Here is a 25,330-nt window from a genome sequence, read left to right as displayed (position 1 = left end):
TTTCATCCTGACAAACCAAAGACAGTTTAAAGGGATTCGGGCTACAGATGGGAAGACCAGCCAAATGACCCCCAACCTGTGAAGGACACCTGACCTGAGCCCCCTCCAGCCCAGCCTAAGCCCCCCATGACTGCCATGACCCCCACCTCACCTGAAAGACCCTGTGCGGCACCCTAGAGGAACATGTAGGGAGGGTACACACCCAATTGTGTACCAGGTATGTTTGTCAGGACTTGCATCACTTTACGCCAGCATGACTCCCGGCTGGGGGGCCTTGAGCATCCTGGGAGGCCGGTGAATTGAGCTTCCTGCCCAACAATGATAATTAAATCAGTTTTAATTAGGTAGTTGCATATTCCCGGCAGGTCTGAGCAGGAACCTTATCGGAGCAGGTGGGAACTTTGTAGGGGTACGTGGGAACCTCCTGCCCAATTCATCGGGTCATTGCGATTCCTGCCACTGGCTATGGCCCTGGATAATCCGTTCGCAAGGCCAAAATAAAGTTGACAGGAGGGATGGATGGAGTTGGGGCAAGGAACTTAAACTTCTCATTCTCCCAGTTCACCCTGGAGTAGTACCAGAGGCAGTACATTCACTGTGATGAGATATACTGGCCTCCGGATAGACTGCAGTTGATCCTAATGATGGGGAGGTGCAGGGTTTTCCAGGTGCATGTGGCAGGCCAGTGCTGGAGATTCCCCGCGTGCTCACCCCCATGCTATTCCACTGCCTCCGCACTGGCCATGCAAACTCTGAGAGTGCTGCAGGACACTGCTGGCTTTGATTCAAACACAAACATCACAATTTCACCCTGTAACAATTTGGAGGCCTTTAACAATGTTCTATTTAAACTGCGGTCTGGTCGCGACACTATTTTGAAGAAGAGCGGTGGAAGTTATCCCGACAACCTAGCCAATGTTTATTCCTCAATCAACATCAGAAAACAGATTAGCTGGTCGCGGTACATTGCTGTTTGTGGGAGCTTGCTGCGCACAAATTGGCTGCTGTGTTTTCTGCCTGGCAGCAGTGGACACACTTGAAAGAGAAGTTGATCAATTGTAAAAAAAAAAAAATGCTTTAAGACCTCCTGAGGTTGTGAAAGACGTGGTATAATTGCAAGTATTTCCTTTATGCCAGGGAACAACGGAGCTACAGGACATTAGGTGACTCATTGCTCAGTGAATGGGACTTCCTCTTCAGACTTGCCATATGTGGGCTCTTGAACTTTAAATGGAGAGGGGAAAGAAACCTTTGAAAAGCAAAGAGCTTTGATTTGGAATTGATGAGTAAGAAAGAAGGACCGACTCCCAAGAGCCTGCTGATAACTACAGGCAGCAGGGAAATAACAAGCAGCCGGAGCAACCAATGGGTGGTAGTTAGGTGCAAACAGGCAAGGAGTTCGGTTTGATTTCAAATTGGGGAGTAAGTAATGCCAGGTGAGTTGCCAAGTGAAATTTTCCTGGTCGTGTCTCACCAAAGTTTAAATATTGCCATCATAACTCAACAACCAGAATCCAACAAACCGAACTTCAGTTCTTGAGTTGAGTGAGGAGGGGCAGGTGGGCGGGAGGAAGGGAATCTGGGACACAGCGCTGGCGTGATCATAAAGTCTGGCACATGGTGTACAACCCCAGGGGTCGAGCAAACTTTTAAGATGGAGCCATCAACATTTAAATTCACTTTGAGAATGGAGGAGGTCCACGGACCCTCTCTTTTGGAGGAGGTTTCCTGTTTCCTGCTGAGAAGTGAAACCTTCTGGCTTCTTGTTTCCCTCTTGAAAATGTCCGTTCTGCGAACTCTGGTGCCTGTGAGAATTATGGTTTGATTTGCTTTCTGGGTTCTTCTTCCGTTATACAGTAAATGGCAGAATCCTTAAGCGTATGATCTGGGTGTACAGGTCCACAGGTCACTGAAAGTGGTAACGCAGGTGGAGAAGGTCGTCAAGAAGGCATACGGCATGCTTATCTTTATTGGCCGGGGCATTGAGTATAAAAATTGGCAAGTCATGTTGCAGCTGTATAGAACCTTAGTTAGGCCACACTTGGAGTATAGTTTCAATTCTGGTCGCCACACTACCAGAAGGATGTGGAGACTTTGAAGAGGGCACAGAAGAGGTTTACCAGGACGTTGCCTGGTATGGAGAGCATTAGTGTTGAGGAGAGGTTGGATAAACTTGGTTTGTTCTCACTGGAATGATGGAGGTTGGGGGAGGGGGGACCCGATAGAAGTCGACAAAATTATTAGGGGCATGGGCAGAGTGGATAGTCAGAAGCCTTTTCCCAGGGTGGAACAGTTAATTACTAAAGGACATCGGGTTAAGGTGCGAGGAGCAAAGTTTAGAGGAGATGTGCGAGGGAAGTATTTTTTACACAGAGGGTAGTGGGTGCCTGGAACTCGCTACCGGAGGGGGTGGTGGAAACAAGTACGATAGTGATGTTTAAGGGGCACCTTGACAAACACATGACTAGGATGGGAATAGAGGGTTACGGACCCCGGAAGTGTAGAAGGTTTCAGGTTAGACAAGCAGCATGGTCAGCGCAGGCTTGGAGGGCCGAAGGTTCCTGTGCTGTACTTTCATTTCTTCTTTGTTATCAGCTGTGTATTGTGGCAGGGTGGACATTGTATGTTGTTGAGGCTTTATGGTTTTAAAGGCCATGTTCTAACCTTGTTTTAACCTATATGGTAATGGCTTCCTTCCTGTTTAAACTACCCTCTCCACTATAATGTGCTGAGGTCTTTTTTAACCTTATAATAGTGGATTGGGGCAGCACGGTGGCGTGTTGGTTAGCACTCCGGCTCACGGTGCCGAGGTCCCAGGTTCGATCCCGGCTCTGGGTCACTGTCCATGTGGAGTTTGCACATTCTCCCCGTGTTTGCGTGGGCTATGCCCCCACAACCCAAAGATGTGCAGGATAGGTGAATTGCCCCTTAATTGGAAAAAATGGATTGGGTACTCTTTATTTATATATTAAAAATATAATAATAATAGTGGATTGGATGGTGTGCGCAAGTCCATTGTTTTCTCAGTTCTGGGAGTAGGAACTAATATTGGTTCTGATGCTGGATTGGAAACGAGAACTCAAATCCCAATATGATAAATTGTAAAAGTGAATTCTGTAACCTGATATCTTGTGGTCTGGCACGAAGAATATTTCCCAGATTGTCCTAGAATGTCGACAGGTTCATCAACAACCTCCAGGGAAGGGAAGAAACCTAGTGCCTACAAGTGGCTCAAGTCCAACAAAAGGTGTCTCACTCTCATGAGCCATGGATAAGTTGCCCTTAGTGACCAAAAAGGTTCGGAGGGGTTGTTGGGTTGCGGGGATAGAGTGGAAGTGAGGGCTTAGTGAGTCGGTGCAGACTCGATGGGCCGAATGGCCTGCTTCTGCACTGTATGTTCTATGTTCCCAATACCATCTGCAGTGACCGAGCAATTAAGTTATCACCTAGTTGTAATCATTTGCTACGGAAATCAACCTGAAGGAAAATAATTCCCTGTCTGACACGATTGTCGAGCACCATTTGTAGAAGACCGCTCCCGGAATTGTGCATCATTGTCCAGCTGAAAGGGTGGACAAGACATTTGCCATTGCTATTCTCGGGCAACTGCCAGGAAGGGGCATTCGAACTGTGCAGGTGGCCTCCCAGCAAATCAAGACAAACAGCTAAGTTAGCTGTTCTCCTCTGAGGAGATTGCAAATTAAATCATTATCAGGACCCTGCAGCATAAGGTTGGAATGTTGACCATAATGACACGATTCTGTGCAAGAATATCAGGAATGTAAGTCAGAGAAAACAAACGTGTTCCTCAGTGGAACTGCTACTTTCAAATGACTTCTACATGCATTAACTGGAGACTTGGAAGAAACGTGATTCAGGAGTTCAATATATTCAACCTCATTGCCAGCAATACTTGAAACTTTTGTGAAGTGCTTATTTATACCCAGAATACTTCAGCATAAAAGGAGTCTTTCATCGAAATCAGGGCATCTATCAATCCTCAATGTCACCTTTAAGCAGTAGTGCTGAAATGCATGAAGTCAAGCTACAGATTCTTTGCTTGAGTTTTGGACTTTTTCCATTGCTGTATTCCGAGCACATGTAACTAGGGAAAGTCGGCTTCTTTTCTGTGGGTTAAAAAGGAAGTGAGTAAATTCCTTAAAGCACAAACCTTTTAAGTGATTTGTAGAGAGCCAAGAGGGAGGGCATGTGCTCCCTTCTCTTTGATCCATAACTAATTTGCTCCATGATTGCTCAGATACAAAGCTCTATTCATGTTGATGCTTGCCAGCAGGCATGTACTCCCCAGGCATGGCAGCTACATTGCAACCAGGATAATTCCTTCTCCTTCCATGACACTTCAACGTGTTACCAATGTTTAGTTGTGTGCTGCACTGCAGGCAAAGTAATCTCTCGGTGGGACAGAATATATTACAGTTATCACTTTACTCGACCACTGTTCAGTTCTGCAACATGGCATCAATGAGGCAAACGACCCCAATATTCTTGGCAACACTTTGAAGCTGTGCCCACTGGGGTTCCCCACCAAGGAATGCCACCTCCTTCTGGCACACAGATGAATGCAAGGTGCTGTCTCTGCTGCCGTTATGACATGGCGGGCACGATTCACCCAAAAGATTTTGGTGAGTTTAGTGGGGCGAGTTGTTTTGGTGCAAACGAGACTGGTATTCACCCACAATTAGCTTGGGGAGTTTCTCACTGGTAAATCCCTTCTGCAGTGGGGAACTGAATTCGCCGGCAAGATGGTCTCCTCAGAGGTCGGGGCACTGTTTTTAAAGGGTGCCCCAATCTCAAAGTGAGTTTGCGGGTCACCCGCACTCCTCATCCACAGACATAGTAACCCCTCGCAGACAAGGACAGCATACCCAACCCTCGACCCCATCATTCAACGTTATTGTGCGTCCCCCCCCCCCCACCACCCAGGCATGAGGGTGACCTGACCCCACACCCATCCATCGTCTTGGGATTTGGTGGGTCACCCGCACCCCCCCCCCCCCCCTCCCAAGTGAGCATCTTGCTATGGAGTTGCTGAGCACCCCCTACATTTAGGCACCCCCCTTTCAGGCGTGGAACCCTGCCCATAGTGCCTTTCACGACCACAAGATGTCCCAAACCTCTTGACTGCCAATGATGCCCTTTTTAGCCAGTGTCATGTTGCAGGAATCGCAGCAGCCGATTTTCACACCGCAAACTTCCACAAGCTGCAATGTGAGAATGGCCAGTTGTTGCGTTCTACTGGGGTCGGTCGAGGGGTAAATATTGGCCAGGGCACGGGGGATAATGATTCCTCTGCTCTTTTTCGAAATAGTGGCATGCAATCTTTTCTACCCATCCGAGACGGCTGACTTGGGCCTCAGTTTAAAGTTTCATCCAAATGGAGGCACCGCCCACGACAGCGCAGCAGTCCTTGTAGACTGCACTCAAACGGACTTCTGTTGTGAACCTGTCCTTTGTGTCCACTGCAGCGAGGGTGCCAGCAGAAATTCTAAACTTCAACCTCCTCTGTGTTTAGTTAGTTCTGTGCTCGGGTGCCTAACTTCTGGGACTGCCGTTCAAATGAAACAATCTGGTTGAAGTTAACACTGTCCTTTCCCTTTGACGATCTGGATGACTCATCAGGCGGCGGCTAGCAATGCGCGATGCTTTTGCAGCCCAGAAATTTGTTCCGTGCAGACTTATGAATAATCTGGAGACATTCAACCCTTTCCTTGCGAGAGAGACAACTGATGTAATCCAAGCACAATTGGGCTCCTGGGAGTTTGCTGAAGCGATAATTCATTCAGTGACAACCCTTCCTGGGTTCTGAGCATCTATTGTGTGCTGAGGCAATTCTTCACATTACTGGTACTCGAACGACGGCAAAATAAAACCAATTTAATGAAAATGGAGCCAACTATACAGAGGATAGTTGAAGACAGGAAGAAATGGGTAAATCATGTTCAGAAACAAAATGGATTAAATTAGGTAAGAATTTTTTTTTTAGATCAATCAGCAAATAAACTAAAGCTAATTAAAAGTGGGACGAGCTTATAAGGTAGGAAGTAGGTTGAGTTGCTTTGTGTAATTTTCATTTAAAGCTGACTCACCTCCAATGCTGATACTCGCACCTTATTGATTATCTGCCGGACGTTTAAGGAAAGGTCTGCATTTGTGTAGCACCTTTCTCGATCACCAGATGTCTTAACGCTCTTTCAAGCCATATATCCATTCCAAATAAATTAGTTTGTCAAGCAATTAAAATAGTTTATTTCTAGTTTTAAAAAAATGCAACCATTGATGAAAGGTCCTTTACATTTCACAAGCATTTCATGTTTTAATGCTGAACTTCCCGTTACATCACAGGAGTAGCTCCCCTGCTTTCACTTGCATTTAAAAATCAAAGCAGCATCGGGCCATTTCCTATACTCTCACTCATTCACTTTCCAGGGCCTTAAACCATGAAAATCCTTACCTCCCTCAATTTTCCCTTCCTCTTACAATCTACAAACCCCAAGCTTGGTGTCACCTAAGAGAGAAAAGAGAAAGATTTGCATTGATATGGCGCCATATCACATCTCTCAGAAGCATCTCATCATTTTTACTTCTCATGTATTATTTTGCAGTGCAGCGGCTGTTGTTATGTCAGCAAAAAGTGCGGCCATTTTGTGCACAGCAAATAACATGAGTGACTACTTGAACCGTTTTACTTTGTTCCGAGCGGCAAAGGTTGGCCAGGACACCCGAGGAACTTCCTTCTCACCGTCAAATCCTGTCATGTAAATGTTGATGACCACCAATACTACTGGGGAAAAAAAACAGATGATGAACTTGGGTTCATTTAACAACTACTCTGAAGAATGGGCACATTAGACAATGGAACACTCCCTGAGAGATGCCCAAGAGGGCCCAAGTTAGATTGTGAGCTCAACGACCAGGCTTGAATCTTCTGAAATGGAGGATGGAAGGCAAACAAACAAGCCAAGTTGACACCAACCTGAACACTACAATTTGATTTATTTAATTTCCTTCCTTGATCTTTTCAAAGGCGGAGCAGTGGCGCAATAGATAGCATCTTTGCGTTCAGCATAATGTCTAAATATGGCGCAGGGATTTCGGTTGCATTGAGAAGTTAACGGGAATATCTTTTCTGTAGTTTAATGTATTCATTTCCTTCGAAGTAGGGTTTGCTCAATGTTGATTTTAGTTTATTAGTACCAGTAAATCCTTAAAATGTGAATTCCTGTCATGCGGTTACTTAGCGTCTATCACTGGGAAATCCACAGCTCGTTTTCAAAGTTATTGGTCTCTGTGGGGATCATAATGATGCCGAAGGATTCTGATCAGGTAACGGTATCGAAGAATATGGAGCTCAGGCCGGTAAATGGAGTAGAAGCACAGTTCAGTGCATTGAATTTCGCAGCAGGCTCAAGGGACTGAATAATCAACTACATTCCTCTTTCTGGTTTCAGTCTGGAAAAATGTTGCCTCATAGCAACAGTTGTGATTTTAGATACACAAGGCATATCTTCCTCTGTGAAGATCGATTTTAAAAAAAGATGCAAGCAACCAACAGAGAACCAAAGGGGTGAGAATAGAATTCTTCCTTTTTTTAAACAACCGCTCAGACCTGAGGCAGGGGCGGAGTCTGGTGATGATATGGAGGTGGAAATAGACAGTCGTAGTGATGTGGCGGATATTTGGTTGGAGGTTCAGGATGAGGTCAAATATGACACCAAGGGGCAGCACGGTGGCGCAGTGGGTTAGCCCTGCTGCCTCATGGCGCTGAGGTCCCAGATTCGTTCCCGGCTCTGGGTCACTGTCCGTGTGGAGTTTGCTCATTCTCCCCGTGTTTGCGTGGGTTTTGGCCCCACAACCCAAAGATGTGCAGGCTAGGTGGATTGGCCACGTAAACTGCCCCTTAATTGGAAAAAAATAATTGGGTACTCTAAATTTAAAAAAATATATATGACACCAAGGTTGGGAACAACATGCCACATCTTCAGATGGTTGCCAGGGCAAAATACTGTGAGTATATATTGGCGGGTCTGCAGGGGTGCAAGTGCACATATGCTTTCTGCATGTTTCTGGTCATTTAAAGACAAGCTAATAATATCCCAGAACTTCTTCCTATCATGATAATAATCTTTATTGTCACGAGTAGACTTACATTAACACTGCAATGAAGTTACTGTGAAAAGCCCCTAGTCGCCACACTCCGGCGCCTGTTCGGGTACACCGAGGGAGAACTCAGAACGTCTTTCGGGACTTGTGGGAGGAAACCGGAGCACCCGGAGGAAACCCACGCAGAGACAGGGACAACGGGCAGACTCCACACAGACAGTGACCCAAGCCGGGAATCGAACCTGGGACCCTGGAGCTGTGAAGCAACAGTACTAACCACTGTGCTACCGTGCCGCCCCTCCTGACACTGGTACAAGCTGCCTCGAACAGGTTTGTCTTTACTGTTTGGCCTGTTACAACTGATTGACCATTACATCCAATGATGCTTTTTCGTATACCTTTACAAGGTTTCTTACGCTTGTTGGAGCTAAGACACGCAGGTATACTCAAAGTAATATTGTGAATTCCAAAGCCAAGTTCTCCAATAAATCAATAGCTTGTAAAGTCTGCTTAAAGCAGCATTAATATCCATTACAAGCAATTGATTCAATATTAACTCCACTGCCTGAGTTGTCGGTTTGTAATCTAGTCAAAAGGTGACAAATTGTTGATGTGCTTGCACCCAGCATCACTGAAGCTGACTGTAATGAATCTAGACTTTCACACCAGACACGCTAATAGTTAAACTGTCTGTTTTGTGGTCCACATTATTTGTCACCTGCTCCATCTTGTTCGAAATGCATTTGTGACATTATTTTCTTATGCATATCCATAATCCAGCTTATGTTAAAGAAACATTAATGCCTTTTACAAAGATTCACAAGTGTTCAACATTCCCGCATTTGGTCTGAAGCCATGCCCTAAAGGGATTCTGCTGAAATTTAGAATTCAGAGTTTAAAAAAGTAAATTTAGAGTGCCCATTTTTTTCCAATTAAGGGGCAATTTAGTGTGGTCAATCTACCTATCCTGTGCATCTTTGGGTTTGTGGGGGTGAGTCCCATGCAGACATGGGGAGAATACGTAAACTCCACACGGACAGTAAATTCAGAGTTGATGCTAAATCTAGGCATGAGAAATAACACATTGGTGCCAAGGCTACTGGACACAATGAATGCATGATGTAAAATGAAGTACTCTCTGGGATTTCCATTTGTCCTATTTACCCTGTTCATCTCCATTGAGTGGCACCGGAGGCAATTGAAGTGGAGGAAACGAGGGCTGCTGCTTGTTTAGATCCCCTTCCTCTCACTCCTGCATAGATAGCCCATCAGGTGGTCCACAGTCTACCTGCCTTTCTTCAGCCACATTCCTGAGCACCTACTCCTCCTTCCCAAATTCTCCATGCTTCCCTCTTCCTTAATTCTGCTGTATTCATTTACATTGCATCTGGACATAATTCAAGTTTCTCTGCCCGTCTAATGATCATCTCTTACTGAGGCATCATTTTTGTCATTTATTTTCTCTCTGCCCTCCACTCTATCACTGGCCTTGAGTTACTCCCTCCCCTCCCTGACGTTTCCCTGACTATGTACCTGTTTAAAAGTTGTACATTTGTAACATCATCTGGGCCCTGATGATAGGATAATTTAACTGCAATGTTAACTGTTATACCCCGCACAGGTCTCACTTATAGGAATGATCCACTACCCCGTTAAGCATGCAGAATATGAGCTCCCCTGAAGAGGGGGTGGGGGACTCTTAACACAGTTCATGTGCCCGTGTATAAATCGAGTCAGCCAGTCAGGCACCGAGTAGAGAAGACCCAGTATGGAACTACTGGAGCTGTGCATACTAGCTGCCATGTTAAATAAAATAAGTTTTGTTTTTCTCTGCAACTTGGTGCGGACTCCTTTCATTGCCCCAAACAAAATTAACCTTTTGCCCTGTCCACAGAGACTGCCTGGCCTGCTGCTTTTCCTTGCTATCAGAGATTTTTTTCCCAAGGTGCTTTATAGGAACATTATCAGACAAGTATGTTTCTAAAGTACTCAACTGTTGTGGTTCTACAAAAATAAACATGCGATTACATTCAGGAAACGTGTAAGTGGTTTTGGCAAAATGTTCTAAGTGCAGTTTAATGAGGTGGCACCAAGGGCAAGACCGACACACATGCACAGTACTCCTGTAAATTGAAAGGAAGTTAATCTGCTTTTGAGTTGGATTTCGTCTTCACAATGGCCAAGATTTATTTATTTATTTTAAGATTTGTGAGCAACAAATCTACAGCAAATGTCTACAGCAGCTTGGAGCTCTTCTACACATGTATTGCATGCTCCTCAGAACCTGCCTTCAGTTCTGGGGCTGCTTAGCTGCTTGAGAAGAATGGAAAGGACAGGATCTGAGGCGAGCAGTCATTTGATTCCTGCTAATCCTTTAGGTTGCGCAGAAGCCTCAGCAGCGAAATCACAAGCACCTGCACCCCATGATTGGGGTTTATTGTCATCGCCAACCTTAGAGCCAGTGAATTTCTAACTCAGCAAATGAGGACATCGGGACCTTGAAATGCTGAGTGTTTGAAATACTGAGAGTGGTAAATTCTCAGGCTGGTGGCCGTCTTTACATTCAAACGTGATTGAGAATAAAATCGCTGCAGTCTCAGATGACCACAGGCTGCTTTCCCCTTTGAGGTGGAGAGCTGATCTAACCTGAGGATCACCACACCTCAGGCGAAGGGCAGGGTCGGGAAGGCGGGGCCTTCGTGAATAATCTCAGCCGGTACGGGGATTGGAACCCGCGCTGCTGGCCTCGCTCTGCATCACAAACCAGCTGTCCAGCCAACTGAGCTAAACCGGCCAAGAACAATTGGCCAAGGAATAAAGAGTGCACCTTTGAACTCTGAGCTCTGATATAATAGCCACAGAGTATGACAAAGTTTGAATGTCACAGGTGAGGTTCGTCCGTATTAATGGACACACAAAAGAAACATAGGAAACTGTAATCATTTGAAAAGGCTTTGAACCCGGAACTCTGGACCCCTTTAACCCAGGAACCAAGTCCATCTAGCAGTCTTCTGGCACACCCTCCAATCAGTTCCATCTCCAAGAACATCCATTGTGCTTGACATTCCTACTGCTCAGAATTTTACTGGCCACCAGCTTGCACCCTCGCATTAACTGTTTTGGTGACATTATTGACATGGAGTCTTTAGTCCCTCATTGTCCCCTAAACCTAAACAAGTGCCAATTTCGGCAATAACCAAGCTGCTAGTTTCGTCGATATTATTGATACCATTTGTGTGAAATACATCTGCCTGAATTCCCCCTATTGGTGCTAGGTTCGGAATCTTATATTACGTTCCCCATTTTCCCATCAGTCTGAACAATATGTCAGGGTGAACATCATTAATCCAATCCCCCAATTTAAAATAAAAATGTTTATTAGGTCACATCAAAGTCTCCTCTTTTTCAATAAGCACAAGCCCAACTTCCTTAACAGTCCCTCGCGATTCATATTTCTAAGATTGCACATCATCTTAATGATTATATGCTGCACTCTCGGTCAAGGGAAATAATATTCCATCACAGGTGTGCACCAATATTGGATGCAATACTGCAGAAGGGGGTGGAATTAACCACAACATCGCCCCCTTTTGATTTGAATTCTGAGAGAATGTGTGTCTTTAATGCTTATGTTAATGTCTTAAGACAGAAAGAGATGCCAGACCTGGCATCTCACAGGATCCTACATTGCAATACACTTCTAATCCTCAGAAACATGGATTCACATAGCGTGACCTATATCTGGATCATCTTGGGGGACATAATGTTTCGTGATTCCTTTTTTCATAACTGACAAAGCACTGTATGCCTACATCCAGCTCACTTCTTTCATAAGCAAGGATAATGAGATCTGTGCGAGAAACTTCAAGGTAAGACCACGATTTATTTTAGTGTCAAGAAACGAGTCAACAGTCATCAGCCAAAAACATAGTTGCAATTAAATTAGTGACTATTTATACATGTACTGACATCAGGACAGGGTGGAATGGACAGTTCTTTGCCCAGCAAACCTGCTGTGCTGCTGCCATTTTTCCGGCCAACCTCTGGAGTAAACATTGCAATAGACCCGGAATTGGACAATGCGTGCTTTAGATAGAAAACAGTCAATGACTTGTGTGAATGGCCAGGGAAACTGCAGCACATTCACAATGCACCCTCCGTACGCACTGAAACACAAAGAAAACCCCACACATCAGCAGCAATGCAACATTTTTAGCCCTTGTCAAAAGTGCTGAGACACCACCTAGCTTGTGTTGGCCTGACCTCTCCCTGCTTTTCCAGTTGTGTGGAAGGGTTAAGCAAGTGTCCCTGCTGTTGATATATTTAAAGGCACAGTCCTTCCACACAGAGAGCATGGTTTGTTAGAATAAGGACACATTACACTGTGCTTGCTCCACAGCAGGATGACTGGCTCACGCCAAATACGTCAGTTAGGATTGCTGTGAATAATTTATGAAAATGTATTTTGATTTTGCATTTGATATCATTTCGAATCTGCTAACACTTCTCCGGAGCTGCTTATTTTTTTAAAAAAAAGAAAGAAAGGAGGGTCATTTCAGTACCTTGTGTGATTTTAGAAATTGCTTTTCTTGAACGAGCCGAGGTTTGGCTGTTCTGGAGGGATTCAGTGACCGGGGAGAGTCTGTTCACTATTTTACAGTATGCTGTTGGATCCCCCTCCTGGATTCAGACCATTGAGACTCTCAGGAAACAGGACACGGTTCTTAAACCGATCATTGGCAACCGGCACTTTGAATCACTAAAGCTCTCGGAGCTTTCTTCGACAGAACATTTAAAAAAAAAAAGAAAATATCACAAGAAAACCAAATGAGATCAACACCCCGGAGTCTTCTTTCTATTTCAGGAAGTCAACGCTCAAAAATTGCTGAAATGTCACAGCACACCTGCCCTGCAAAGTCACAACACCACTTTTTCTTCCCCTGTTTCTCTGTGGCCAGCTGGAGTTGGCTGGCCTCACACCAGGAAAGAAATAAGCATGTCACTAATAGATAGTAAGAAGTCTTACAGCACCAGGTTAAAGTCCAACAGGTTTGTTTTGATATCACTAGCTTTCGGAGCGCTGCACCTTCCTCAGGTGAATGAAGAGGTATGTCCCAGAAACATATATATATGTATATAGACAGATTCAAAGTTGCCAGACAATGCTTGGAATACGAGCATCAGCAGGTGATTAATAGACAGAAATACAAGAGAGAGAGCAAGATGACTTAAATGCACATCACACACACATCCAAACGCAGTGACCAAAGAGGCTTTAATACCCGATCGCTTGATGGAAAAGTGAAGCCAAGGCTTGTCAAATTAAATGTTTAAAAAAAACTCGAAACAAATGCTGGATTAAACTGGGACGAGGCGGCAGCGAGCGCCTGCCCCATGTACCAGGAATTGCAAACCCACTCCTTGTTTATCACCCAGCTGACAAGTCAGTGCCTCAGGAATGCAACATCAGGAGTGACACAGAGGCAGTTATCACCGATTATGAGTGAGAAGCAAAGGTCAGATGAATGGCATTGACACCCCACTACCCCCCCCCCCCCCCCCCCCCACACACACACACTGTCCCCACCACAGCAGGAAGGCCATTCAGCTTCCAGCAGATACACAGAGCTCATCTGATTCAAAATATCTTGACAATGGAAATGTCATTATTTTTCTTTAAAGAGAGAGAGAGAGAGAGGAAATAAAATCGGGCTTACCAGACTGTGCTTGCAGACTCAGGAGCTCAAATAAACGTTACTCTAAAAGATACCTCGTCCCTTTTTTTTTTGTTTTTTTTTGTTTATATCCTAGAGAGTGAAAACAAATGGAGACGGTTATCAAAAAAATGTCACTCCGGAATCTTTCAGCTGTCCAGCACACACACAGACACAGACAGACAGACACACACACACACAAAACATAAATAGAGCTGCTTCGGTTGTTTGCTTTTTGCTGTCAGTGCTGCATCATTCTGTCCCGCCCTTCCCTTCCCTCCCCACTGGCCTTTTTTGACTACCTGCCGGCTTCTCTTGAAGAGCTTCTGTGAGAAGCAGCGGAAAGCATGCGGGAACATTGCTGTCTGGTATCTGGGTCCTGGCGAAGCTTTTCTTTCTTTTCTAACCCCACCCCCAGCAGCCAACCCTGCTGTCAATTCAGCCGGTGCAGTGTTTTATTTAATATAAAGATATATAAACCATCACTATCAGTTAATGTAATCGAAATGGAACTCTCAACACCTGCACGTTCTATTCAATTCAGGGATCAAAAAAATAACTTGCAATGCAAGACCCTCAAGATGCTTAATGTTTTAACTATTTCCCCACTGGTTCCACATTTCAATTCCTGTATTTTTTTAAGAAAGGGTTTACAGCAAAGCTGCCTTCATTCATTAACTGACTGCGGTCCCCGGAGAGAGGCAACACTGGTGATATAATGATAATCTTTATTAGTGTCACCAGTAGGCTTACATTAACACTGCAATGAAGTTACTGGGAAAATCCCCCAGTCGCCACACTCCGGCGCCCGTTCAGGTACGCAGAAGGAGAATTCAGAATGTCCAATTCACCGAACAGCACGTCTTTCGGGACTCGTGGGAGGAAACCGCAGCTCCCGGAGGAAACCTGGGAAGAACGTGCAGACTCCGCACAGACAGTGTCCCAAGCCGAGAATCGATCCCGGGACCCTGGCGCTGTGAAGCAACCGTGCCAACCACTGTGCTGTCCATGCCGCCCATATTAATGACTCCGTTTGAAAGCAAAGGTCTGCAAGAAAAGCAGGACGTGGGGAACAAAAGGAAATTGCCCAAGTCAGATACTAATTCACTTCGCTAATGACCAGAGGCTTTCGGTCTCTGTGTCTTCATGGTCACGCACTGGCCAGTCTAATGGCGAGCTTGTGGAGTTTGTCACTACATGCACGCCTTGTATGTAAAGAGATATGTTCAATGGATACTGGGCTTCAAATGTCGCCACAACGCCAGAAAAAAAGCAATACAAGCCACGTGGCCCATCAGATTTTACACTCGTGCCCCCTGTGGGTGGTATGTATTAGGGGTAATATGGTACTCCACGTGTCGACAGGCTATTGGTGGAGGGATGCCAGGTCCTGATAGGATCTGCCACCTACTGGACTCCACCCAGAAATGCCGGTATAAGAACCCAGCTTTTCCCTCCATTTCCCTCAGCAGCTGCATTCTGTAACCACGCTGCTGGGGATAAAGTTCTGCTTAATAAAGCCTTCAATTGACATTACCTCAACCTGCCTCGTGTCATATTGACGGTGCTACAATTTATTAAGCAGAATTTAAATTGAAGAAAACGACGTGGGAACATGGAGCTCCGAATCTCCCCGGAGTGCCTGCACATCGCACCCCAAGCAGCTAACTCAACATCTATTTTCAAGCACTGGCTGGCATGCTTTGAGGGCTACCTCCGAACGGCCCCCGGCACACCGACAGACGAACAAAAGATGCAGGTCCTCTATTCCAGGGTGAGTCCTGACGTCTACTCCCTTATCGAGGACGAGGACGGTTTCACCAGTCCCATCGCCGCGCTGAAGGATATCTACATCCGGCCCGCCATCCAGGTTTTTGCTCACTACCAGCTCACCACACGACGGCAATTTCCGGGGGAATCGCTGGATGAGTTTTATAACGTCCTGCAGATCCTGGGTCGAAACTGCAACTGCCCGGCGGTAACAGCGAGTGAACACACAGAGCTCCTGGTCCGCGATGCGTATGTGGCAGGTTTGGCCTCTTCCCAGATCCGCCAGAGGCCTCTGGAGAAAGAATCTCTGGGACTTACAGAAGCTCGGGCCCTGGCGGCATCCCTCGATGTGGCCTCGCGTAACGCCCGCGCCTACGCCCCCGACCGCACTACAGCCCCTTGGGCTCCATGGACCCCCACTGCGGTCGACTCTCCGACACCCCCCCACCCCCGCAAACCTGCGCGGCCAAAACACCAGACCAACCGGGGGGGCCCCGCTGCTATTTTTGCGGCCAGCCGAAACACCCTCGGCTGCGCTGCCCGGCCCGCGCGGCTACCTGCAAAAGCTGCGGGAAGAAGTGCCACTACGCGACGGTGTGCAAGTCCCGCGGGGTCGCCGCTATCTCCGGGGAAGAAACGGGACCACAGACCCAGCACCCCCAGCGATCCACGTGCGACCAACGGACGCCGCCATTTTGGACCCCGGACACCACGAGGGAGAGATGGGCACCGCCATTTTGTCCACCCCCGACTGCGCTCGATCCGTGAACGCCGCCATCTTGGCTGAAGGACCCCGACACAGATGGCCACATACTGCCTGATTACGATGCTCAACTTCAACAACCATGTCTGGCTTCGACGACCCTCGACCAGTCGCGACCCCGGACGCCTCAAGTCTGCAACCACTACAGTCCTAGTGAATTGCTACAAGACGCTGTGTCTTATCGACTCTGGGAGCACGGAAAGCTTCATTCATCCGGACACGGTAAGGCGCTGTTCCCTCGTAATTCGACCAAGCACCCAGAAAATTTTCCTGGCAGCGGGATCCTACTCTGTTCAGATCACGGGGTTCTGCATCGCTAACCGAACGGTGCAGGGGAGGGTGTTCCGAAATTACCGGCTGTATGTCCTCCCCCATCTCTGTGCGCCCACACTCCTAGGGTTGGACTTCCAATGCAACCTCCAGAGCTTAACATTTAAATTTGGCGGCCCTATACCCCCACTGACTGTCTGCGGCCTCGCGACCCTCAAGGTTGAACCGCCTTCCTTGTTTGCAAACCTCACCCCGGATTGCAAACCCATCGCCACAAGGAGCAGACGGTACAGCGCCCAGGACCGAGCATTTATCCGGTCCGAAGTCCAGAGGCTGCTGAAGGAAGGCATCATCCAGGCCAGCAACAGTCCCTGGAGAGCCCAGGTGGTAGTCGTTAAGACCGGGGAGAAACAAAGGATGGTCATCGACTATAGTCAGACCATCAACAGGTACACTCAGCTAGATGCGTACCCTCTCCCCCGCATATCCGACATGGTCAATCGGATTGCACAGTACAAGGTCTTTTCCACCCTGGACCTCAAGTCCGCATATCACCAGCTCCCCATCCGTCCCGGTGACCGCAACTATACTGCCTTCGAAGCCGACGGGCGGTTATACCGCTTTTTAAGGGTTCCATTCGGCATCACGAATGGAGTCTCGGTCTTCCAAAGAGAGATGGACCGAATGGTTGACCAGCACGGTTTACGGGCCACGTTCCCGTATCTCGACAACGTCACCATCTGCGGCCACGACCAGCAGGACCACGACGCCAATCTCCAAAAATTCCTCCAGACCGCTCACGCCCTGAACCTCACTTACAACAAAGAAAAATGCGTGTTCCGCACCGATCGTCTAGCCATCCTGGGCTACATAGTGCGTAATGGAGTGATAGGCCCCGACCCTGAACGCATGTGCCCCCTCATAGAGTTCCCTCTCCCCCACTGTGCCAAAGCCCTGAAACGTTGACTGGGCTTCTTTTCTTATTACGCCCAGTGGGTTCCACAATACACCGACAAGGCCTGTGCGCTAATCCAGACCACTACTTTTCCCCTGTCGACAGAGGCATGCCAGGCCTTTAGCCGCATCAAAGCGGATATCGCAAAGGCCACGATGCGCGCCATCGACGAGTCCCTCCCCTTCCAGGTCGAGAGCGACGCAACGGATGTAGCTCTGGCGGCCACCCTCAACCAAGCAGGCAGACCCGTGGCCTTCTTCTCCCGAACCCTCCACGCTTCAGAAATCCTCCACTCCTCAGTGGAAAAGGAGGCACAAGCAATAGTGGAAGCTGTGCGACACTGGAGGCATTACCTGGCCGGTAGGAGATTCACTCTCCTCACTGACCAACGGTCGGTTGCCTTCATGTTCGATAATGCACAGCGGGGCAAGATCAAGAACGACAAGATCTTGCGGTGGAGGATCGAACTCTCCACCTTCAATTATGAGATCTTGTACCGTCCCGGAAAGCTGAACGAGCCATCCGATGCCCTATCTCGCGGCACATGTGCCAATGTACAAGTGGACCGTCTACAAGCCCTCCACGAGGACCTCTGCCACCCGGGGGTCACTCGTTTCTACCACTTCCTTAAGACCCGCAACCTCCTTTACTCGGTCGAGGATGTCCGAACAGTCACCAGAAACTGCCAGATCTGCGCTGAGTGCAAACTGCACTTTTTCAGGCCAGATAGAGCGCACCTGGTTAAGGCCTCTCGACCCTTTGAACGCCTCAGTTTGGATTTCAAAGGCCCCCTCCCCTCCATCGATCGCAACGCGTACTTCCTGAACGTCATTGACGAATACTCCAGTTTCCCTTTCGCCATCCCCTGCCCCGACATGACAGCGTCCACGGTCATTAAAGCCCTCGGTACCATTTTTACACTGTTCGGTTTCCTCGACTATATCCATAGCGACAGGGGGTCCTCCTTTATGAGGGACGAACTGTGTCAATTCCTGCTCAGCAGGGGCATAGCCTCGAGCAGGACGACCAGTTACAACCCCCGGGGGAACGGGCAGGTAGAAAGGGAGAATGGAACGGTCTGGAAGGCCGTCCTGCTAGCCCTCCGGTCTAGGAGTCTCCCAATTTCCCGCTGGCAGGAAGTCCTCCCGGATGCCCTTCACTCTATCCGGTCCCTGCTGTGCACCACCACGAATCAAACGCCTCACGAGCGCCTCCTCCTCTTTCCTAGGAAGTCCTCCTCTGGAACGCCACTTCCGACCTGGCTAGCAGCTCCGGGACCCATTCTGCTCCGGAAACATGTGCGGGCGCACAAGTCAGATCCATTGGTGGAACGGGTGCATCTCCTTCACGCCAACCCGCAATACGCCTATGTGGAGTACCCCGATGGCCGACAGGACTGCGAGATCTGGCGCCCGCCGGAGCTACCCACACCCCCCCAACGCCAATCACCACCTCCTCACTCCCGCCGGTTCATCCCGCAGCCACCCCCTTCCCGGGGGGGTTCGGTTCTCCTCCCAGACCCGCCCAGGAGTAAGGACACAGGGGACAGCACTATGCTCCCAGAGTCGACGGGACTCGAGCCAGCGCCATCACCACCACGCCCGAGACGATCGGAAAGGACGACCAGGGCGCCCATCCGGCTCATCGAATCACTTTAACTCTCAACGTTTTCAGTTATTGTGTCTTGTTATAGTTATGGCATCATGCCGACCCTGTTTGGCCCGTTGACCCAGTTGAAGCGATAATTTTGTGTTTTGTTCAAAGTTATGGCACAGTACCGACTCTGTAAACCCCTACCACCATGCGAACCACCATCCCGCCGGGTTCTTTTTCAGCAAGGGGTGAATGTGGTGGTATGTATTAGGGGTAATACGGTACATCACGTGTCGACAGGCTATTGGTGGAGGGATGCCAGGTCCTGATAGGATCTGCCACCTACTGGACTCCACCCAGAAATGTTGGTATAAGAACCCAGCTTTTCCCTCCATTTCCCTCAGCAGCTGCATTCTGTAACCACGCTGCTGGGGATAAAGTTCTGCTTAATAAAGCCTTCAATTGACATTACCTCAACCTGCCTCGCGTCATATTGACGGTGCTACACCCCCATTAAAGTTGGTTTAATCTTCCTTTCAAACACCCAGACAGATTTTAAATATCCCTCATGCTTTTTCCTCCACTCTCTCTTCTTCCAACCGAGTACCGAAACTCCTTTCAATCTGTTTCTGGTACAATTGCTCCATTATGTTAGAAGATTCCAAAATGCTGTACAAGTTTGATGCATTATCATTTGGAAATAGTTGAGCAGCCATGTCACCCTCCCCCTCGAAATCTACAGAAGCACCATGGTATTCCATTGAAAACAGATATAACACTTCTAATTTTTCGTCTGTGTTAGTTTCTTTTTGTCTCACTGACTGGGAACTAATCCCTGAGGCACATCCATTAACACAGAGGCTATTTAAAAATGTCCTACTGGAGAGGAAGGAACTCGAGAGTTCCTCTTTACCCAGCTCTGCTATGATTGCTTCCCACTAAAGTGTAGCAGAGGTGACTAACAAGAGATTTTTAAAGCATGAACTGAAGCAATTATGCAGAGCCACCAAGTGCAAATGTATCAGCTTATCCTCAAGAATTATTTACTGAATGTGCTCTTACCAGGGATTTCCACTCTCTCTAAAGCCTCAGGGTGCATTTGCACTAAAACTATTGTGTCGGTGAGAAGCGGATTTCATTTACACTGATGCTGTTGCTATAAGCTGGATATGAAGCCGTGTTCCCTTGAGGATTGAGTGTTTCTCCCTGTCTCTCTCTCCCTCAATTTAGGCCTTTACACCAGAATCAGACTCCAAGTTTAAAGTGTGAAGTGGTTTCCAAACATTTGGGTGTGAACACTCTACAAGACTGGGTTGAAATGCTCAGTGAAGGATCCAAACATGAGACTAATTTAACACAGTGTAATTGTCCCTGTACCGTGCACCAATATTTAAAAAAATTAATTCGCAGGACGTAGGGGACCAACATTTATTGCTGTTCCCAACTGCCCTCGAGAGGGTGGTGATGAACCACCCTGAACGATTGCAGTCCGTGAAGTAAAGATAGCTCCATTGGAGTAATTCCAAATGGCAATGCACAGTGGTTAGCACTGTTGCTTCACAGCTCCAGGGTCCCAGGTTTGATTCCCGGCTTGGGTCGCTGTCTGTGCGGAGTCTGTACGTTCTCCCCGTGTCTGCGCGGGTTTCCTCCGGGTGCTCCGGTTTCCTCCCACAAGTCCCGAAAGACGTGCTTGTTAGGTAAATTGGACATTCTGAATTCTCCCTCTGTGAATTCTTTACTCAGAGAGTAAGGGCGTGGAATGCCCTGCCTACAACAGTAGTGGACTCGCCAACAGTAAGGGCATTTAAATGGTCATTGGATAAACATATGGCTGATAAGGGAATAGTGTAGATGGGCTTTAGAGTGGTTGGTCGGCGCAACATAAGAGGGCTGAAGGGCCTGTACTGCGCTGTAATATTCTATGTGTACGCCGGAGTGTGGCGACTAGGGGCTTTTCACAGTCGCTGCATTGCAGTGTTAATGTAAGCCTACTTGTGACACTAATAAAGATTATTATTATGTGAAGATTCCAGTCATCTTTGGCGATGAAGTCACTGTCAAATAGTTGAACCAAAAATCGAACTTGTTGCCAGGTTACGGTCGATTTCGGCGTGAGAACAGCTGGTGAGTCAGTTTCAGCGGGAGCAGTGCGGAAGTGGTTACTGGGAGGTAAGTCTGTCCTTTAAAAGCACTTGTCTTTGCAGGGGCAGGCCAGTCGATTTCGGCGGGAGAATCAGCTGGTGAGTCAGTTTCAGCAGGAGCTGAGAATTTAAAAAAAAAAATTAGTGTTTTAGGCGGGAACAGGAAGTCGACCCGCAGACGTCTGGGAAGACCCTCACCAATAAATTCTGGTGGAGAGGAAACCCGAGACACTACACGTGTAGTGTCTCCCACCCGCCCTCCTCCTCGAACCTAATAATAAAACCCATTGGTCTGAGGTAAGTACCATATTTTATTATATTATTATTATTTTTTATAAAAAATTTAATTTAGTTGTTAGCCAGATCTTGGTAGAAAGTTGGAGGAATGGCAGGGAAGGGAGTGCAATGTTCCTCCTGCAGGATGTTTGAGGTGAGGGATGCAGTTAGTGTCCCTGCTGATTTTACCTGCAGGAAGTGCTGCCATCTCCAGCTCCTCCAAGACCGAGTTAGGGAACTGGAGCTGGAGTTGGAAGAACTTCGGATCATTCGGGAGGCAGAAGGGGTCATAGATAGCAGCTTCAGGGAATTAGTTACACCAAAGATTGGAGATAGGTGGGTAACTGTAAGAGGGACTGGGAAAAAGCAGTCAGTGCAGGGATCCCCTGCGGTCGTTCCCCTGAGAAACAAGTATACCGCCTTGGATACTTGTGGGGGGGGGGACTTACCAGGGGTAAGCCATGGGGTACGGGCCTCTGGCACGGAGTCTGTCCCTGTTGCTCAGAAGGGAAGGGGGGAGAGGAGCAGAGCATTAGTAATTGGGGACTCTATAGTCAGGGGCACAGATAGGAGATTTTGTGGGAGCGTGAGAGACTCACGTTTGGTATGTTGCCTCCCAGGTGCAAGGGTACGTGATGTTTCGGATCGTGTTTTCCGGGTCCTTAGGGGGAGGGGGAGCAGCCCCAAGTCGTGGTCCACATTGGCACTAACGACATAGGTAGGAAAGGGGACAAGGATGTCAGGCAGGCTTTCAGGGAGCTAGGATGGAAGCTCAGAACTAGAACAAACAGAGTTGTTATCTCTGGGTTGTTGCCCGTGCCACGTGATAGTGAGATGAGGAATAGGGAGAGAGAGCATTTAAACACGTGGCTCCAGGGATGGTGCAGGCGGGAGGGATTCAGATTTCTGGATAACTGGGGCTCTTTCTGGGGAAGGTGGGACCTCTACAGACAGGATGGTCTACATCTGAACCTGAGGGGCACAAATATCCTGGGGGGGGAGATTTGTTAGTGCTCTTTGGGGGGGTTTAAACTAATGCAGCAGGGGCATGGGAACCTGGATTGTAGTTTTAGGGTAAGGGAGAATGAGAGTATAGAGGTCAGGAGCACAGATTTGACGTCACAGGAGGGGGCCAGTGTTCAGGTAGGTGGTTTGAAGTGTGTCTACTTCAATGCCAGGAGTATACGAAACAAGGTAGGGGAACTGGCAGCATGGGTTGGTACCTGGGACTTCGATGTTGTGGCCATTTCGGAGACATGGATAGAGCAGGGACAGGAATGGATGTTGCAGGTTCCGGGGTTTAGGTGTTTTAGTAAGCTCAGAGAAGGAGGCAAAAGAGGGGAGGTGTGGCGCTGCTAGTCAAGAGCAGTATTACGGTGGCGGAGAGGATGCTAAATGGGGACTCTTCTTCCGAGGTAGTATGGGCTGAAGTTCGAAACAGGAAAGGAGAGGTCACCCTGTTGGGAGTTTTTTATAGGCCTCCTAATAGTTCTAGGGATGTAGAGGAAAGGATGGCGAAGATGATTCTGGATAAGAGCGAAAGTAACAGGGTAGTTATTATGGGAGACTTTAACTTTCCAAATATTGACTGGAAAAGATATAGTTCGAGTACAATAGATGGGTCGTTTTTTGTACAGTGTGTGCAGGAGGGTTTCCTGAAACAATATGTTGACAGGCCAACAAGAGGCGAGGCCACGTTGGATTTGGTTTTGGGTAATGAACCAGGCCAGGTGTTGGATTTGGAGGTAGGAGAGCACTTTGGGGACAGTGACCACAATTCGGTGACGTTTACGTTAATGATGGAAAGGGATAAGTATACACCGCAGGGCAAGCGTTATAGCTGGGGGAAGGGCAATTATGATGCCATTAGACGTGACTTGGGGGGGATAAGGTGGAGAAGTAGGCTGCAAGTGTTGGGCACACTGGATAAGTGGGGCTTGTTCAAGGATCAGCTGCTGCGTGTTCTTGATAAGTATGTACCGGTCAGACAGGGAGGAAGGCATCGAGCGAGGGAACCATGGTTTACCAAGGAAGTGGAATCTCTTGTTAAGAGGAAGAAGGAGGCCTATGTGAAGATGAGGTGTGAAGTTTCAGTTGGGGCGATGGATAGTTACAAGGTAGCGAGGAAGGATCTAAAGAGAGAGCTAAGACGAGCAAGGAGGGGACATGAGAAGTATTTGGCAGGAAGGATCAAGGAAAACCCAAAAGCTTTCTTTAGGTATGTCAGGAATAAGCGAATGACTAGGGAAAGAGTAGGACCAGTCAAGGACAGGGATGGGAAATTGTGTGTGGAGTCTGAAGAGGTAGGCGAGATACTAAATGAATATTTTTCGTCAGTATTCACTCAGGAAAAAGATAATGTTGTGGAGGAGAATGCTGAGCCCCAGGCTAATTGAATAGATGGCATTGAGGTACGTAGGGAAGAGGTGTTGGCAATTCTGGACAGGCTGAAAATAGATAAGTCCCCGGGACCTGATGGGATTTATCCTAGGATTCTCTGGGAGGCCAGGGAAGAGATTGCTGGACCTTTGGCTTTGATTTTTATGTCATCATTGGCTACAGGAATAGTGCCAGAGGACTGGAGGACAGCAAATGTGGTCCCTTTGTTCAAAAAGGGGAGCAGAGACAACCCCGGCAACTATAGACCGGTGAGCCTCACGTCTGTAGTGGGTAAAGTCTTGGAGGGGATTATAAGAGACAAGATTTATAATCATCTAGATAGGAATAATATGATCAGGGATAGTCAGCATGGCTTTGTGAAGGGTAGGTCATGCCTCACAAACCTTATTGAGTTCTTTGAGAAGGTGACTGAACAGGTAGACGAGGGTAGAGCAGTTGATGTGGTGTACATGGATTTCAGCAAAGCGTTTGATAAGGTTCCCCACGGTAGGCTATTGCAGAAAATACGGAGGCTGGGGATTGAGGGTGATTTAGAGATGTGGATCAGAAATTGGCTAGCTGAAAGACAGAGGGTGCTGGTTGATGGGAAATGTTCAGAATGGAGTACAGTCACAAGTGGAGTACCACAAGGATCTGTTCTGGGGCCGTTGCTGTTTGTCATTTTTATCAATGACCTAGAGGAAGGCGCAGAAGGGTGGGTGAGTAAATTTGCAGACGATACTAAAGTCGGTGGTGTTGTCGATAGTGTGGAAGGATGTAGCAGGTTACAGAGGGATATAGATAAGCTGCAGAGCTGGGCTGAGAGGTGGCAAATGGAGTTTAATGTAGAGAAGTGTGAGGTGATTCACTTTGGAAGGAATAACAGGAATGCGGAATATTTGGCTAATGGTAAAGTTCTTGAAAGTGTGGATGAGCAGAGGGATCTAGGTGTCCATGTACATAGATCCCTGAAAGTTGCCACCCAGGTTGATAGGGTTGTGAAGAAGGCCTATGGAGTGTTGGCCTTTATTGGTAGCGGGATTGAGTTCCGGAGTCGGGAGGTCATGTTGCAGCTGTACAGAACTCTGGTATGGCCGCATTTGGAGTATTGCGTACAGTTCTGGTCACCGCATTATAGGAAGGACGTGGAGGCTTTGGAGCGGGTGCAGAGGAGATTTACCAGGATGTTGCCTGGTATGGAGGGAAAATCTTATGAGGAAAGGCTGATGGACTTGAGGTTGTTTTCGTTGGAGAGAAGAAGGTTAAGAGGAGACTTAATAGAGGCATACAAAATGATCAGGGGGTTGGATAGGGTGGACAGTGAGAGCCTTCTCCCGCGGATGGATAT

At 47.7% G+C, this 25,330-nt stretch overlaps 1 protein-coding gene across 3 annotated transcripts in view; it reads right to left on the bottom strand.

Moving 5' to 3' along the window:
* The window catches only part of celf2 (cugbp, Elav-like family member 2), a 1,037,523-nt gene that overhangs the window by 902,213 nt on the left and 109,980 nt on the right, over positions 1 to 25,330 (bottom strand). Inside the window, exons 2-3 of one of the 3 annotated variants that reach the window (XM_072471059.1) lie at positions 13,839 to 13,928; positions 6,473 to 6,526 (exon numbers count right to left, since the gene is read on the bottom strand). The gene's annotated coding sequence lies outside the window, so the exon portion shown is untranslated. Of the gene's footprint in view, positions 1 to 6,472; positions 6,527 to 13,838; positions 13,929 to 14,137; positions 14,155 to 25,330 lie in introns of those variants that run through there. The other 2 variants (XM_072471058.1, XM_072471057.1) reach the window with 2 other exon arrangements.

The sequence above is a fragment of the Scyliorhinus torazame genome, chromosome 13 (genome assembly GCF_047496885.1).
Source record: "Scyliorhinus torazame isolate Kashiwa2021f chromosome 13, sScyTor2.1, whole genome shotgun sequence".
Taxonomy (NCBI): Eukaryota; Metazoa; Chordata; class Chondrichthyes; order Carcharhiniformes; family Scyliorhinidae; genus Scyliorhinus; species Scyliorhinus torazame.
The sequence above is the reverse complement of the archived record's forward strand: the minus strand, read 5'-3'. Positions and strand labels throughout refer to the sequence as shown.